This window comes from Anas acuta, chromosome 21 (assembly GCF_963932015.1).
Source record: "Anas acuta chromosome 21, bAnaAcu1.1, whole genome shotgun sequence".
NCBI lineage: Eukaryota > Metazoa > Chordata > Aves > Anseriformes > Anatidae > Anas > Anas acuta.
In genome coordinates, this window is record NC_088999.1 from 6,735,964 (window position 1) to 6,754,234 (window position 18,271).

The window sequence follows — 18,271 nt, forward strand, 5'->3', positions numbered from 1 at the left end:
TCTTGAAAATGTCCAGGGATGCCTTGCTCAAGTAGATTATAGAGCTGTTAGTATGCATGCACCACAGCACCCTCTCCAAACATGTACACCAAGTGTTAATAAGCTAAGTGAACAGCAAAAGTCTCCACACTGAGCTGCTGCAACTCTTAACAACCAAAACCTTTCAGAGTTAACATTTGCCATCAAAGCAATTTGCTGACTACTGCTTGTGTTTTTTTTTTTTAAATTATTATTTTTTCCCGGTGTAATTGATGAACTGGTGATGTAGTTATTTACTTGAAGCTGATATTCCCATGCTGTTCTTTCACTGTATTTAGTATTTATCAAGTCAGAGAATCTTTTTAATTATGTTGTGAGTCTTTTTTAAAGTCTTTTCTTAACCTACAGGGCAAATGGCAACCTCATGGTGAGGCGTGAAGTGGCTGTAGCTCACCAAGAGTTAATACTTAAGATCAATAGAATTGTCAAATTTTGGGGAGGGGGAGGCAGCCACAAAAACAGCTTCTAAAAATCCTCTGGATGTGTGATGGGATCGTTCTTGTTTTATTGAGGACATCTTGACTGAGCCCTGAACCGGGAGCACAATCGCTCACCATTAAAATTAGTACGAGGTTTTATTATTGATGTGGTCCATGAATCAATGCTGATCAAACCCAGTATAGAGCAAGTCTCTTAGCTGCGCCTGTGGAGAGAGCTCCCCTGCAGCCCACTGGGCATGAGACAGATGGGGTCATGCAGCTATTGTTTGGTAATAATTTTAAAATTGGGTCTGGATTTGCATCAACAGCTGTACACTGATTGTATCTATAATCGTTCACATTAAGGTGTTGTTTACCTGAATTCTGGTTCAGATTGGAAAAGAAACAAAACTGCTACACTTTAAATGGGAAAGGGAGGTAGCAGTGCGGTTCAGCTGAACTCTAAGACTTGGGGAGGGAAAGGTTGTAAGCATCTGGAAGAATCCCTCGTGGGTGTTCCAGTTTGCATAGGAATGTGTGAATAAGATGTTTTTTTGAAGCTCTGTGAAACTTACTTTGCTCAATCTGCATCTTAGTATTTGGTGCTAACTTGTTATGACTAAAATTGTAGGTTACTGGCGTAGTATCTTCTGTATATTTCCTAATTCTTGCTGTTCTGTATATAGTGCGTTTAATTAATTTGCTGACAGAAGTCAGACTCAGAAGGAACTTAGGTTCTTATGTCCTTATTGTAGGTGCCTCTGTAATGTGAATGATTATTAAGGTGTAATTAGGCACAAGGTTATTGTCCTGAAGTGATCTCTGTTAAAGATGACTTGAGTGTGTAAACAAGAAAGCTATTGTTAGGGCTTGCAGAGTAGTCCTTTGCAGGAGTGCTTTGTCCTTGTGTGGCCCCTCATCTTTGGGACAGGAAAACTAAATTCTACTGCTACTGGTAAACTATGAGCCATCTCTGTATTTTACATGCATCAGGATATATATGGATTGGGAAACAATTTTTTTTTGGGTATTGAAGAACAAGGTACCATAGAGAGCATGGTTGAAAACAGCTCTGCAGGATCTCTTTTTGAATAGCAGGAAAATGATTTTGTTAGTTTACCTTTTAGTGAGCCTGAAAATGCACAATGCTGGAGGTTAGCTCGCTCTTAGGGCTGAGAAGTGCCTTTTGTAATCTAGACTGCCCTATGCTTGATGGCTTGCGTGCTTTATGAAGCACCTCTCTTTCCAAATTTTCAGGTGATCCAGCCTGCGTTGAACAAAATAGGCTGGCTTCCCTCACAGGGCTGTTCCTTCTCTTAGATAAAGGCTGCCCTTCTGACTGAGATGCCTGTAGCTCCACAGACCTGACAGTGCATTTGCAGGAAGCGAAAAATGCTAAATAAATAAACACAACTTTCCTGGTACCTGTTGGTCCTAGGAGAATCCATCCCAGGAACCTTTCTTAATGAAGAAAACCCCCCAAACAATTTGAAGATTGCTTTAATAGTTACAGCTGAATTTAACAAGACCTATTCAACCCAGAAAATATGAACTAAATCCAGACATGGGAGTTAACTGAGAGTATATATGAGATAACTTAATTGTTTACTTAAATCTGTGTACCTGGGGGGCTCTTGCCGTGTTTCTCCATATGCAAAGAGCAGCTTTGGGTCTGCATAGCATTTACTTTAGATTGAGTGAAACAAGAATAAATATAGCAACAGAAGTAAAATCTTTATTAGAGAGCAGGTGTGCTGATCTCCTCTTCAACGTGCTGCATTAATTAGGCCTGCAGCATTTGCAGCTGCCTTTACTGAAGCAAAGAACCTTGAAAATATAAAGGTGCAAGAGCAAGAAGGCAACCTCTATAGAGGTATTTCCCATTGGTATTTCATAGTGTGCTTTGGTGATTTAGATGCAGCCTTCCTTTTAGAGGGATTGCCAAACAGTTGTACTCAGGCTACTTCAAAGCAATACTCAGAAAATAAAATTTCTTTCTTCTTACGTCCCTGAGGAGGTAGGGGAGAGGCTGTTCAGTCAGTGAACACAGCCTACACAGCTGAATGTCTCCGTGTGTGTCTGCTCTTGCCAGCACTGCTGTGATGCATGATGATTTCTGCTCCTTGTTGGGAGTCTGAGTAAATTAAGCTTAGGAGACCGCAGTCAAAACATCCACACCTCTGTTTTGACTTACTGACTGTCACAAGGACATTGTCCAACACTGCAGTCCTCATTTCTGACTTTCTAAAAGTGTAAATTGGTAGAAAATTGTTGAAGAGCTTAAGCATTGCTGTTGAGTGAAGCACGATCAGTTGTTCTTGCAGGGTGGTGTAAGAAGATGGTGTAAGTGTCTCTTCCCTTCTGGTCCTAACCAAAACTACAGAGAAACTCTTGTTGGATCCTCACAACCAGCCACTTTTATTGAGATACTTTTATAATAAGGTAAACCTTTTCCTGCTCCAAGCTGCTTTTGCTGAAATTAGAATTTTGCATTGGGAAGAGGTGTGGCTTTTTGGCTTTGCTTTTCCTGACTTTGTCCATTGTTGTGAACCATTCTGTGGCAACATTTCTCTGTTGTGTTATTCCTTGCATCCAGTTCTTTGGGATAGTCTGTTTCCTAAAGAGCATAGCCTTGGATATGCAGAGGGGCTTTTGGCTCTTCTGTTAATGCTAATTGTTATGCATAATTAGTGCAGTAACATAACATGGAAAGCAGTTATTTTGGAAGTGCAAAGTTAGAGTTGACAAGAATGCTCTTGCTTAAGCAGAGAGGATGACTTGTATCAGAAAAGGGCTAAAATTTGTTTACAGGCTCCTGAGCAAAGGTGATATGAGCAGTGAAAAGTTCAACAATGATAGACTTGTTAAAAGTTGCCCTTGACTGCTTACAGGCATAATTTTAATTTAAATGTAATAAAAACCTAAAAGAGAAAATTAAGCTGTGGAAAGCAGTTAAAAAGTCTGTCTGAAGACATCTGCAAAATGGCTTTATTCCAAGCAAATATAAGAAAACTGTTTGGTTTTTATTGTCAAACAATAATAGTGCCTTCATTTATACAATGCCTTTTACAACAAAATCCTTTCCATAGATTGCTTCCAAAACAACAAAGGTTGATTTATTTTTAAACCCTGTGCTCATAACCCTTTTCTTCCCAGCAACGTAGCATCTCTTCATCACAGCAGCAAGCGATGGAGAACGGAGCAAAAGGTTATGTAGTGAGCAGAGGGGCTGTTTGGCTGGGTCAGGAGGAAGCAGGAACCTCAATTCTTCTGCCCGCCGGCACATTTCCCTGTGTGCTCCCATTTGTGCAGAGCCTGGTGGCATTGCTCTGTCAGGAAACCTCGAATGGGAGGCCTGGAGTAATGAGGATGAAACTAAAGGTGTGGGAGGCTTGTTCTGCTTTAGGTCCCCTTCACTGCAATTAGTGTGTTTTTCCTTTTTCATCAGTCTACTTCCCAGCTTTTTGGAAAATTTTTACTGGTCCATGGTATGTCCAGGTGCTGATAGATGTGCTCTCTCTGTTCCTGCCTCTTTCCATTGCAGTTGTTTTAGAATAGGAAGATCCCACTGAGGATGGTGGATTCTAATTTTGTTTGGTTTCCTTGTCAGGCCTCACCATGGAATGTTCTGCTTGCTTCTCTCGCAGTGGGGACAAAAATAGACACCTCTATTTCTCATACATGTACTCTATAAAAATCCCACTGCTTTCTACAGAAGATAAAGAATACTTCTATTGTGACACGGGTCATAGACACCAACCCTGTCATCTGAGGATCTTACAATATTTTGAAAGGTTAGTCAACATAATCCATAAATCATCAAGGGGCTGGGGGTCTGAGGAATATCAGCTCTCAGCTGTGCATGCAAAAATGTCTTTGGCTTGTAGCTGGAGCTATGAGGCCCATCACCATAGTCCTGCAGAACATGAAGGATTTTGTGGGGAGCTGTGATGTGGCTATCCCTCTAATGATCTGGATTTGTCTCTTCTGTGACAGGAGGTCAGACTACCTCCACTTTCAGTTCAGATTTAGAAATGTGAACGGGTATCTTGGCTCTTGGTATGGAGAGAGAGCATAAGATTCAGGTAGGAGTCAAAGTGGGAAACTTGAGTGTAAGTTGTTACAGGGGCATCAGAGAGCCTCATCTTGGCTGGGCCCTCACTGTGCTCTGTCGTGTGGAGTGAGAGTCAGGCTGAACACCTGGAAATGCATCAAAGGGAGTCAAGGAAGTAGATTGGACCGGAGTCCCTCAGGAGGCTTGGTGGTATTCATGTCTTCCAGCCCAGAGCACAGAAAAATCACTTCCCGTTTATGCGATGGCCTTGCAGACGGAGACAAGAAGGATAAGCTGAAGCTTGCCAGCACAATGAGTGGGTGGAAAGAATCGCAGCGTGACATCAGAGCATCCAAAGGAAAGAAAAGTTAGTCCAGAGCCATTTATTTTAGGCATGGCAGGCTCTAGCAGGTACACTGCCAATCGTTCTGAGGTACCTGCTTTAATCCCTTGGGTATCCACTGTATGTCTCAGCTTCCCCAAGGGAGCAACTGGCTAGATGTCCAGTAATTACAGGTCTGGTGTCAGGAGAGCAAGTCAGTGGCAGAACCCAAACGTAGAAGCCCCAAGAGTTCCCACTTTAAGCTTAGTGCTTGAAAGGCAGGAATTAAATCTTTCCCTGGGTGAGAACTTGATGCCTACAGCCAATTAATAACTGCTATAAAATAGTGCTTTAGTCTAAAAATGCTGACAGAATTTAATGCACTGTATGGAGGTGTGTGTGGGGCTTACAGCTTAATTAATTAAGTTTTGCAAAGTCTGTAATCCTTGGACAAAGGGCTCTGTAAATGTAATATGCAACAGCTACTATTAATGCGAGTAGTTCCAGTTCCCTACAGACTATGGACAGGCAGTGCTTTAAAAGAGAATCATTGGTGATTCATGCTTAAGAAGCAAAGATTGGGGCCCTGGCTCACAGTGTAGCTGCAGTCAAGGTGGGAGACTTGAGGATGTCTTCCTCTTGGGAGTGTTACTGAGACTTGGGCTTCTGAGCCTCTTCCCCTGCTGCTTGGGAATCAGCGTGTGTCTATCGTAATTACCGAAACTGCAGGGAGCAGAGCCCCTCAGCTACCTGTCATTCTGTTGATGTGCATCAATTAATAAAAAGTATTAGCTTAATCCACGAGAGTGCTTTTACCCTGCTGGTGCAACAGGCTAGCAGCATGTACGTGGTTAAACTTGAGCTAATTATATTTGATTGAGGATTGTTCGCTCGCAGCTTTATCATCCCCTGCCCTGATGACGCTGGCAAGGTTTGGCTGCAGGAGCCCCTGTGTGGCTGTAAGTGCCCTGCACGGCAGGACCTTGGAGTACCTCAGAACAGCGAGGACATCGCAGAGACTTAACGCTGCACCACTTTGTGTTGCCTTCACCTGAAGGACGTGAGCTGCTACCGACCTGGCTGCCAGCCCTCCCTGCACTCAATGGTTTGGATCACAGGCACAGATCTCTCAGTGCTGGTGTAAACACCCCAGGGGCACGGGGCTTTTCCAGCAAGAAGCTCTTCTGTAGTGCCATCAGTGCTACCTGAAGAGCTCCTCGCAGCAGCTCAGGCACTGTAAGCTCTGAGGGTTGCTTTTTATCTGCTCTGTCTGCTGGGGGGTGTTAAGCCATGTCACTTCGCCCCAGCATGGTGGCTTATTTATCCCAGCTGAGGCTGGCTGTGCTGCCGCCCGTCTTTGAAGGATGCTGGCTCCAAGGGTTGTGCACTTAACTCTGAGCACATCCTCCACGCTGAGCTGGAGGAGAGAGATCACACAGACCTGCAGCTTTCTGTCCCCGCTTCCCACTGCAGGTGACGGTGGGCAGTTATTTTGAAGGCTAGAGAGATGGAAAGATTTGATGCTGTCTGCTTCCCAAGATCCCTGTCCTCTGAGGGGCCCGTGTTGTGAGCAGGGGGTGTCTTTTAGATCTGCTTGGAGAGCAGGGTGGGAAGCGACAGAACATCCTGGAGCTCCTTGCCTGGGCTAGGCAGGAGCATATGGGCCTCACATGCATGGGTTGTCCGTCTGCTGTTGGAATAATTGCTCATCTGGCTAGGAGCCATTCCAATTCAGATGTTGAAAAGGAGTTGCTGGCAACACTTTGCAGGTTTCAGCCCTCCCTTCCTCCTTGTTGTCCTAATTAAATTTATTGTTAAAGTAGAACATTAAAGACATTATCACAGAGCTTTAATCTGACATGCATAAGGCTCTCTCTAATCTAAGCTTCTAATGCCCTTGCATGAACAAGGCAAAATAAATAGACACGAGTTTGTTGAGACTAGAATGCTTGAGGGATCAGCATGTTGAGGATGGGGCTCTCCTTTTTTAAGCTAGCATGTGCTCTGCTGAGAGGGCTTGGCAGTGTTATGTTGTCTAAACCTGGTGTTTTCGCAGCAGTGCGTGTAGTAGTGCCAAATGCGGTGGTTGCACTTGTTTGTGCCCTGGGAGTTTGCAGTGTCCATCCAAGAGCTGGAGTTCCTTGTTTACTCTCCAATGTCATGAGGCTTTCTTAATGCGTATTTGAATTTAACGTGTGTGTTTTTTTTTTTTTTTTTTTTTTTTTCTGAGCCCTTTAACTCTGCATCTCTTGGCTGTAATTGTGAGGATTTAGTCTGTCTTGTTTTGCTCAAGGAAAGCAGTAATCACTTGATTACAAGAACTGAAACTTCGGATAAAAAAAAGTCACAGTCAGCTGTAGAAATAGGTAGTCTGGAACAGGGTGGGGAAGAAGTCCTGCTCTGTATTTTAAAGGAGCATGCAATGTTCTTGCAGTCAGAGTGGTTATAAGGAGTAACAAATAATTTTCAGTTTACACAGTAAGATCTTGCTGCATAGGTTGGCCTGTCCTGATGGCTATTTTGAGACTTGAAGTTCAGAATGAAAGTTCAGTTGCAGGTACACCTGGGTTCACTTGATCCTTAAACAAGCTGGGGATTAGAGGGAGCATTTGTCTCTGGTTCAAATGAGGCTAAAAGATTAGGCTTTGAATTTTGGTAGGGTTGTTTTTCTATATCAGTGTGTTGAATAGAGGTAACTGTGTACTTGTATTATAGTGGGCATGTGGTGGAACTGCTACAGCTTTCATGGGGTATTACAGTAGCAGGTCTGAATCTAAAATAATACCAATTTTATATTACCCTTTTTTATAATAATAATAAAAAAGGCACTCTCCAGGAAATTGCTTTTTTTTTTTCTTTTTCTTAGTTGAAAACCTTAAACAGCAATTTCTACTGAAAGTTAAGAAAAATCCCAGCTGTTTTGGAGGTGAATATTTGCTTTACTTGTTCTGTTGTGATGTCTTGGCCATGCAGTCTACACAGCCTCTCCGTTTTGGGCAAGGAAGAGTTCTTTCATTAGCATTTTTAGAAGGCAAAAACTTGGGCAGTAGTTGTGCATTTGCCTGATGAATCTTCTTCCCAGCATATGTTCAATGCTTGGATGATTGAGTTATTTAAGTGTATTTGAAGGTTATGACAGGCACCTGTAAACAGACAGATATTGATAAAAATGTCATTTGGAACCAGATATCTGCCTTTCTTGCAATCCAATTACTACTGATGGCGAACAGCCCAGAACTAGCAGCAAAGTGCATTAACCCAAACGGTGATGGGCAGGCTGTCCTTAGAGGGAATATGATCAGGGCCTTATTTACCTCTTGCTTTGATGTAACTCCAGGAGTTAATGGAGTTATTTGTAATTTACACCAGAGCAAAACAGGATTGACTCCGGCCGTGTATCTGGAGGCTTGTTGTAGACTTCCTAAAGCACAAAGTATTGACTGAATGGTACCAAGGCCAGCAGGTGACAGCTCCAGTTTTACCAGTTCCTACAGTTACCTTTCAAAAGCCTTGCTCTAAACAAGTCATTTTACCATGGAAGATTCCCTGTTTTATCTGCACTATAAATCATTCTGAAAACTGTACTGGGCATAGCAAAATAGGATTTTTTTTTTTTTCTGGCAGTGGCCTTGAGAGAAATGTGCTGTCTCCGAAATGTGGGAAATCACATGGGAGGTGTGGGGGTGGTAAGTAATTTGGACACTTGAGGTTCCCCTGTTACATCCTAAAAAGGGATTTGATGATTCAACAGAGGGAATATTTTCTGGGCGTGCAGGACTATCAATGCATCCAACAACAGGGGCTATTTAAAAATCATTGATCTATCTCGGGAAGTTTGGACTGTATATCAGGCAGATCACAAGGTGGGATTCTTAAGCATGCGTGATGTGGATAAAGTTTTTTCGCTCTGAAATCTGCTGGGTTTCAGATTGTTTGAAGGTCTTCACCTAGTTCATAAATCTATAATGCTTTATTAAGAATTTTAGGAATATTAACAGCTCAGTATTTTGCTGGCTTCATCAAGGGACCAGTATAATATATCTCTTACTCATTGGTAAGTTAGAGATGGCTTCTCTGTCTAGAAGAAACAGCTTATTCTGCTGTTTAAATATATAGGGTGGGTTTATAAAGAGAATTGATTCATACGTGTTGAGTCTAGAAGAGACAATTCAGCTTATTCTTCTGTTTAACTGTATAGGATGGGTTTACACAGAGAGCTGATTCATGCATGTTGAAACTTTGGATCGATCAGACTTTGCATTTTCAGCCCTAAATCAGAATTGCACATATTACAGACCATAAAATGGTAGCAAGGGAATGGTAAAAGCAAGAGCAGGGGCACAAAAGGAATAAAACCAGGTTTTGTAGCTTGGTGGTTAGAACAAAAGAGTGGAAAAGCGGAGCTGCCCAAACTAAAGCCTGCCTTCTGCATCTGGCTTGTTAGAAGAATTTATCCAGCTGGTAAAATTCTTTGGCTTTTTCCTGAGGGCACCTTAGAGGTGGGCAGGAAAAGAATTTGATACTGTGTGAATTTATATAGCCAGCTGACCAGCAGAGTCACCTTGACTGAATTGCTTAGGCTTTCCTAGCTCCCCTAATGCTTCTGCCTTATGTGTTTAGATGGCAAGTTCTTTTGGATGGACGCTGAACAATTTACTCCTGCCAGAAGCATCATCATTCTGCAAGATAGCAATAATAACAGCACCGACTCCTTGTCCTGTCAGCAGCTAGATTCATATAGTATTAAGTAGTTTCAGTGGTTGGGTTTTTTTCTCCTGTCAGGTTGTTAATGTGTCTTACTCATTCGCCATTCTTCCCTTGGCTTTTGCAGAAGAGGCTTTTCCACTTGATGTCAGGGGATGTAGCATGCTTCACCACTGCATTTGAAGCAAACTCAATGATATAATAACATTTGAAAAACATCAAAGCGACATAAGAGGATGTTCTCCTGGCCCCATCCATCAAGGGAAAACAACTTGTAGGGAGGATGAAAAACCTATGTTTCAATGTTCTTCATTATACATACCTAAGGGAACCGTAAGACCACGCTCTCGATTGGGGTGCTGCATTCTTTGGGGAAAGCCAGAAACTAACAAATGTGGCTGTTAACAAATGACAACTTTTGCCCACTTACTCCAGGAAATCCTCAGAGCTTATAAATAGGATTGTTTTCTGCTGTGACATGAACTGCTTGGGGTGGCTGCAGTGTTTGGATACACCAACTAGTAACACTTTTTTTTTTTTTTAATGGACACACAGTGCTATCAAATTATTGTTCTTTTAAAGATCTTAGTATTCCTGGATGAAGAAGAAGCTCTCATTCTGGTTACTTCGTATGTCCAAGTTGGGCAGTAATGGCTGTGCTACTGCTGTGAAGTTCTCTAGGTAGGCTGAAGTACAGAGCTGTCCACAATGAGATTATTTGGTGGTAGTCTTAGCTTTCGGAGAAGTGGAACCAAAAAGACAAGGTTAATGGAAACTGCATTTCACCTGGATTGCTCTTATTTCCTATTTTATAAGCTTGTGTTCCATGCAGGTGCTTGGCTTATATCTTCATGCTGTCAATAAACCCAACACGCTTGAGGCAGACGGGATTAATGCAAATTTTAAGGGCTATATTTAGAAGTAATTTAGCTATCATCAGTCAGAAGGGTGGGGAGAGATGTGATGGTTATTCATACTGATTGAATATTCTATTGATAGAGATGCTTATTAACCCTAAACATGTCTTTCTATCACGGTTTAGGTCTCAAACAACAAAAATATCATCCCTTGAAATTCAGATAGAGGGAGGCAGAATTCAAGTGGAGAAATGAGCTGGGAGGGAAGTAGCAAGCTGGCTAATAAGGCAGACCACTGAAGCTGGCTGGATGACACGGGAACAAGTGCTACATAATGTGCCAAGCAGGAATGTGGGAGGAGTGAGGGAGGCAGCTGGCTGATGGGGTTTCTTTTCATGGTACAGGTGTTCACTGTGTTTGGAACTTGGGGTGTGTATTTTTTTTTTTTTTTTTTTTTTTTTGTTTCCTTCCAAAGAAGGGAACAAACTCACTCGCTCAAAGCAAACTTTCTGCTTTTTATTTTTTTTTTTGCCAGAGATGTGAGGGGAGGGGAATAGTCCTTCAGTGAGTCCTTTGCCCTGTGAGTGAGGAAAATCAAAACATTCCTGCTCTGATGGTAATTAGGCTAAGGAGCTATGGGGCAGGAGGAGTCCAGCGAAGAACCAAGTGCTCAGCACTCCATACAGTTTCATCTTGGTTTCTAAAGACTGTGCCCTACCCTCTCAGCTCCCTCCTTGAATTTTCTGAACAGAGATTTCATTTCAGATAGTGCAGTCGGTGCTTCATACTTTTAGGAGCATTTATAAAATGGAATTACCAGAAATAATCATGGTAATTAACATATAGAGTTATAAGGAGGAAGATTAATTACAAAGCTGTAATTCATCTGCGGAATATAAACCACAAGGAAAGCTTGAATAGGTTATCAGTAATGAGGTATGCTTAGGAGAGCTGCGAACCAAAGGAATTCAGCATGTGCTGCTGCGTAGACTGAGCTTTTGGGCAGGGGCAGAAGAAAAGAAACTGAGGCAAGGAGGAGGAATGTGACTTGTCTGACATTCAGAAGTGCAGACAGATGGGAATGGGACCTGAAAGACCTGATTTTGCTCCTTGCTGTAAATGAGGGACAGAAATCTTTCTTCATTACACTTTTTCCTGCATTATAATTTTTAAAAGTGGCAGAGGAAATCAGTGGCACTGCTGAGAAATGGTCGTCTCCTGACCTGCTGCCTGGTGCCTGATCTGCAGCATATTCCAGCCTGGCTTTCAGTTTGCACCAGCTGAGGAGCTGACCAACTTCATGTAGCAGTAACCTGAGCAGCTCTAGGTTATTTTATGAAGGGAGGAGGGTCTGGGAGGCAGTGTTAGGCTACAGAATGCTGTTCATTCCAGGGCAAGGGTCTCTGGTTTATTACAATGATTGCAGGGGAGGGCTGATTCCTACAACTGACTGCCTTTATTTCTTTTTTTTTTTTCTTTTTTCTTTTTTTTCCTGAAGGTACAAGCAGTTGATAATGACAGTAATTAACTCTGTAGAAACAAGGTCAAACCCAAGAACATTACCCGCTAGAAGTCACTTTCCTGAAAGTCATGTCAAAATTGTTGCCTCGGAGTAGCTTTTAAAAAAAAATAAAATAAAACAGAGGCAACTGATGATGAGCTGTTTGAATTATGTAAATGTTCAGGTATCCGTGGGGTTTGACCTTTTTGCAGATGTAATTTAGCATTCAAGACACTGTCATCTTGCTGCCAAAGTCAAATTAGATGCTTGCTACTGCAATTGATAGCTGATATCCGATCTCCTTGAAGAACAGGCAGTACTAAAAGGCAGGCAATGCTATTTGCTACAGAAATGGGAAGCTGCATTTTAAATATAAAGTGGTTGAAGAGTTTTGGATCCAATTCAGATGAGCAATATGCTTTTATAAAAACATGCACCTGGTTCTTCAGGTCATTATACCTCATTTTATGCATCTGCAGCCCTGCGAGATGGCTCTGGACTCGGTAACTATCCAGGATCATCTCACCTTGGGCTTGCTTTGTACCAGTAGGATGGCTTTGGGCCAGTCCTGCTCCTCACCACAGGGCTAGGGGACACTGACAGCGTGGCCGTGTAGCTCAGAAGCACCGTTTCCAGCTAGCAGTCAGAGATGGAAGGAGTCCTAACCCAAATGAGAGCTTTTTCTGAGTGCTTCCCGAGACTGCATCACTTGCAACACAGGTGTAAAAATGGCTCCAGTGTCTGAAGCACTGGGGAGCAATACAGATGATGTGTGCAGAGCTCTGTGCAATACACTCTTTGAACAGTACTGATGTCCTCAGCATATGGATTATGTACCTGTGTAAACCTTGCTATCTCCATTTGCCAACCTGATCCCATCCGTACTAGCAATAAAAAAAATCCCCCTTGTGCTCTGCCAAGAGTTTGGCTGCTTGCCGGAGGTTGCTTCTGTTCCCAGTGTGCCAGGTGGCTGAGCCAATTGCCTTCTCTCCAGGTTTGATCCAAATAGCCTCGTCGGCCTCCCTTCACACTGAATCCGTGTCTGTTACAGTAAATAGAAGTGACTGCAGAAACACCTGCTCTTCCTGGCCCTCACTTGACCGCAGCATCTGATGAAGTCTCCGCTTCTCTGGGGTTTGAAGCAGTAATTCAGCTCTTCTGAAGTGGCCTGTCCCACAACCCCGCTGAGGCATTCCTCTTGTTGCTAATAGCAAAAAGGCTTCTGTATCAGTGTGGTTACACAGGAACACTTCCCGACTAGCACTAAGCTGTCCCAAGACTTTGGGTCTTTTCGGAGCTTCTGTGCAGCAGCTGAGAGTGGCTTGGGTGTAGGTGAACGTACAGGCCTCGTACCAGCAAAGTTTTGCTGCTTACACAGGAAATACAGGCGGTAGAAGCTGCCTGTTAGCTGTATGACTTGGATGCTTGGAAATGTGTTTCCTGGTGTTTGTGGTGGCTTACAAAGGAAAATCAAAATGCGAATCTTCAACAGAGCAATGTTAGTGATTCCTGTGAGCCTCTAGAAGTTACCAAATGACTACAGAAGAACTGCAATGCAAAATTAGGCTATATGTTTCTCTGACTAGGCTCTGAAGAACACTGGAGGCTGCTGTTAGCATTTTTCCTCAGCATTAGCCTAGTAATTTCCCTGAAGTTGCTCTGTATTTCCACAGGAACAAATGAGCTAAAGCTGGCTCAAAATTCCTGCCTGTAATTGCTCCTCTGTTGCTGCCAAGAGTTAACTTCTAATCTGGTGCAAATTGGTGCTGTTTTAGTGCGCTTTTTTTCTACTTTGTACCTTCAGTGCAACTCTTCCTACCTGAAACTGGCTGAGAAGTTGCCCCATGTGTTTTATACACTAAATCCATTTCCTTTTCTGAAGGGTTGTATTTTTGGGGTGGGGTACTTTGGCCCCAGCTTCTGAATCAGGCTCTTATGTACTCTGAATCTGGGTAAGAGCACTTGAACTGGATCCAGCTGTGTTGCCTTTACTGTTTAATGGTTCAGTTCAAATGCAGGTTTTGTATTTCACGCTTCATTATTTTTTTTCCCCATTGTGTGTCCATTTGTAAACTGAAGGTGAATTATAAAATGTATTCCTCCCAGGCACGCAAAAAGGACAAATATTCAGGATAATTTGAAAACTTCTTTCCTGTTGGATACATTTGTGATGTTTGAGTGGCTTTTACAAATCATGTTCTGACACTTGTGGTCGAGCATGTATCGCTGCATTCAGAAGCAGAGTTTGGGGAGCTGTTTCCCTGTTCCCAGACAGGTTAAGTGTTCCCATGGTAAATCTCTGCCCATGCCTGCTGCTGCGATCAGGAGAGGAAAAGAGCATGTTCGCTGTCCTGAAACTGGAGCTGAATGTCCTAACTCATTCATGCCTGAAGTTGGGTCTGAAAGTGTTTCATGTATTGAGACTATAACATGTACGAAGTCTAGAAATGCAAAAAGTAAATACTTTTTTTTTTTAAATCATGTGAGCAACAGCAGCTGAGGTGCTGTGCACCTCTCTGGCTGACTTTCAGTATGTAGAGTAGTTCAGTCATAATCAATATTTCCTTATTAAAAAAGGGACTTCCACGTTAGATAAGCGTTTCAAATCAGACATGCTTTAAAGTGCAAATTGTTTTTACCTTTCATGCATTCTGAAGAGTGCTTTCCATTCATCACGGATTTAAAAGAGTCATGTTTAAGCCTTTATTTTTTTTCACTGGACATCTATCAAAGGAGAATAAATTGGAAACCAACATTGAGTTGGATTTCAACAAATTCTTTCTACGAAGTTAAGCTGAAATGATGTCTCCACATTTAAAGGCAAAATGTCCTTCTCCATGGATGGAGGGATAGAGTTATTTCTGTATTTGTAAATTAAGAATTTCACTGACGTGCTGAAGAGAATAGGTGGTCCTTGTGTGCATACAATTAAAGATAGAAATGGGCTTTAAAAGGGAGATGATTGCATCCATAACTCCATGTGTGAATTAGTTTGTCCCTTGGCAAGGAAGACTGTCCAAAGTCATGCAGCGCTGCCAAGTCACAGATTGTGGTGAGCATAATGACAGCCAGTGCAGTTTGAGGGTTTCCAGTTCCCAGGGAGGTTTGCTAGAAAGGCCACTAAGTCTTCAGATTGCCAAGAGCTTCCTGCAGTGCTGCCAGAGCTGGGGCAAGTCCCGGGTAACCCGGCTGTACCCAGCAGCTGCCGTTCTGCGTGATAGCAAGAAAAGGGTAAATACCTTCTCTTATTCACTGATCCAGAAGTTTTAAGGCATGCACTCTTCATAGGTTCCTCATAAAGGTTCTTCATAACGCAGTGTTTTTGGAATGTATAAAGTTGGCCTGACAAAAAGCCATTAACCACCCAGGCAAGGCTGTGTCTTACCCTGTAGCTGCATCTGCAAAGTGAAGGCAGAATGTTTTTGCTCATTAAAAATAAACATTTGAAAGCAGTGCTGCCTCCCCTCTGCTCAGATGGTCTGTCCAGCACCGAGAGAAAGAAAATGCTAACCCACTGGAAAAAACAAATGCGCATTTGTTTTTTCCACTTTTCCTGCCAGAGCGAGCAAATTAAGGACTCTCCTAGCTTGGCATCAACACTATATCATCTATTTGTGTTCCTGGAGGTTTGAAACCTTATTTATGGGTAAAATATCTTGTATATATTAGATTTTGCTGCTGCTGGCTGGCCTAGTCAGATGGGCTTTTTTTTGAAAAAGGGTCATCAGAAGAGAAAAAAGCTTTCCTGGTGACTGGCTACCCTACACTACCCTCTGTGCTACTGGGTAAGTGTGCCAGTAAATTTGTTTAGCAGCTTTACTGCAAAGAGCTTGTATGATTTCCAGTCAACAAAGTAGTCTCTCAATGAGTCAGTTTGTCCCCCCATAGAAACAGGGGAGGAAAATTGTCTCTGTGGTCTGTAAAGGGTAAGCTCTTTGTGATCTCGGTCAGTGCACATCTGTGGGGTGTCCTGTCACTTCAGGCTGTGTTCTAACACACTGAGAAGTGCCAGAAGTTAAGAGGGACTGCTTCTACCTACAGCTGTCATTCTTCTGCAGTCTCCTTTCAGCTGGTCTATATGAGTTTGCTTTTTCATGAAAATTCAAGTGGCAGTTTGTTTCTGGAGCAAATAACCAGGAAAGAGCAGATTGAATGCTTAAATAGCCACAGGGAGCGAATAATGAATTTGATCTTGAGAAATCTCAGTTTGTATTGCATTTATTGTGGGAGCCCTCAGTGAGAGTGGGGGACTGAATTGTCCATCAGCCAAACCATTGTAGTATTTGTGGATGCTGTGAGTGGAGAGTAAACGCCAAACACATGAAGAATTTCATCTACTTTAAAAAAAAAAAGAAAAAAAAAAGGCAGTGAATTGAATCTGAACTGAAATCAGGGAAATATGCCCTGATTTCCAGCAGTTTATTCACCTACTTCTAATAATTAATAGGTAAGATTTACTCCTTGTATGTAAATATAGCAGGGTAAAGACTTAGTCTTTTTTTTAAATTATTATTATTTTTTTATGCCCAGTAGCTCTTGGTAGTGCAGCTTATACTTCACATCTTACCTATTTTACAGACTTAACGCTGTTAGGATTTTCCCTTCAGTCCAGTATACCTCTGCCTCACAAGATTATTTGATCTGGACCTGGGATCTGTGTGTGTGCTTGGCCAGCCGTGCACGGTGACTGTCACCCGCCAGAGTCCATGCAGAATGGTGTCAGCTAAATCACAGCACGCGAGTTATCCCTGCTGCCTGGGATGGCTCTTCTCAGGCCTTCTTGCAGCTCCTGTGCTCTTCCCATCTGTGCTGTGTTGGGCACTACCTGGCACTGCTCAGAATTTGGCCTGTTTCTGCACAGAACTGATAAATGTTTGCTGTGTTTTCTTGCTGTGGCAATTCTATGGTATCAGGAATGACAATTTTTTCTTCAAACTGGCTTTCTTACCACTAAGGCAGTTCTCCCTGGTGCAGTCAGTCAGAGGTTGGGTGGAGAAAGTATGAAATCCGGCACGCAGAGCACAGGAGTCCCTGAGTGACAGCGTCAGTGGAGGGATGCTCCCAGGCAGGTTAAATATTCTCTAGTAAATGACTCTGTGCCCCTGCTGCTGTGGTCAGGGGAGGGAAAGATCATGTTAGCTGTCCTGAAGTCCTGACTGCCCTAATTCCATCCCTGAAGTTGGGTCTGAAAATGTTTCATGCATGACTTGAGAGCGTAGGATGTACAGAGTCTAAAACTGCCACTGTGGGCTGACTTATACCATACCTACGTTATTCCATATGTTTTGCTCAGATGTGAAGCAAGAAGGGTATTGGGCTCCCCGAGCAGTATTCTGAATGATAAATCTCTTGGAAGTGATTTCTCCTCTTTTCACAAGATGCTATCTCAGTGAGTGATTTGACTTCAGCTTGCAAAATATGGAGGGGGAAATGCTGAAGTCTAACTCCTTATTTGCACGCACTTTAGTCCTGGTTTGATAACTGATGCATTTTTGAGAGTAAGGCAAAGAATGGCAGTTACAGAGAAGTCGTAAAACTTGCAAAGATGAAACTACTTCCAGGGCTCCGTGGCTGTGGTTAAGTCACTCGTGAAATCACACAATAAAATGTAACTGTCTGCTGTGTCAGAATGACATTAAAGCGTACAAGTAACATACAGCAGGTTGAGATTACACCTTGGGACTTTACAATATTTAGAATTAGGCTTTGTTTTCTTTTAAATAAGAGCTAAAATACAAGCTGGGGCAAGGGAAAGATTGAAGCAATATTTCTTGAGCAGGTGAAATCAGATTAAGAGCTACATGTCTCTTCAGCTTCTTCCTTACAGCAGACAGATCTACTCAATTGCCCTGATTTCTTTTTTACTATTGAAAATTGTTTCCACTAGGCTAATGGAGATACTAATAAGCTGCTTCAGCAAGCCTGAAAAGTACGGACCAAAACTAGCTGAAACATGAAGGTCATTTTTTAACACTTTGTGACAACTGCACTGTTGGTAGGATACACGTAGGCTTTCACGTTCCTCTAGTAGCCCTTCTGTCCTTCGTTTTGAGGAACGGCCTAAATTCATCTCACATTCACTGTGAACTGGGGGGGCTTTAGTGACTGTACAGGAAGCTAATATCATCAGTTGGCCCTAAACTGGCAGCGTACCCAGAAACATTCAGCTTAATGAATGGGCACTGACACAGGGACCTGGGGAGGTCCTGTATGCAAAAAGCTGAATATGTGCCCAGGATGCTGCTAGCAGTGCCTGAGTAGAAAATATTTCTCTCAGACCTTCCCGCATTCACATGCGCCGTGTCGTGGCCAAACACCACTTTGAGTAAATTAACACTTTAATCAGAAGCTAAAACTGAACCGAGTAAACTTAAT

The 18,271-nt window shown here is 42.6% G+C and overlaps 1 protein-coding gene across 6 annotated transcripts in view; it reads left to right on the forward strand.

Moving 5' to 3' along the window:
* CSMD2 (CUB and Sushi multiple domains 2) overlaps window positions 1-18,271 on the forward strand; it is a 322,375-nt gene that overhangs the window by 805 nt on the left and 303,299 nt on the right. Inside the window, exon 1 of one of the 6 annotated variants that reach the window (XM_068657558.1) lies at window positions 578-748. The exons of 4 other annotated variants lie outside the window; for them this stretch is intronic. The gene's annotated coding sequence lies outside the window, so the exon portion shown is untranslated. Of the gene's footprint in view, window positions 1-577; window positions 749-15,622; window positions 15,682-18,271 lie in introns of those variants that run through there. One more of the 6 variants, XM_068657559.1, reaches the window with a different exon arrangement.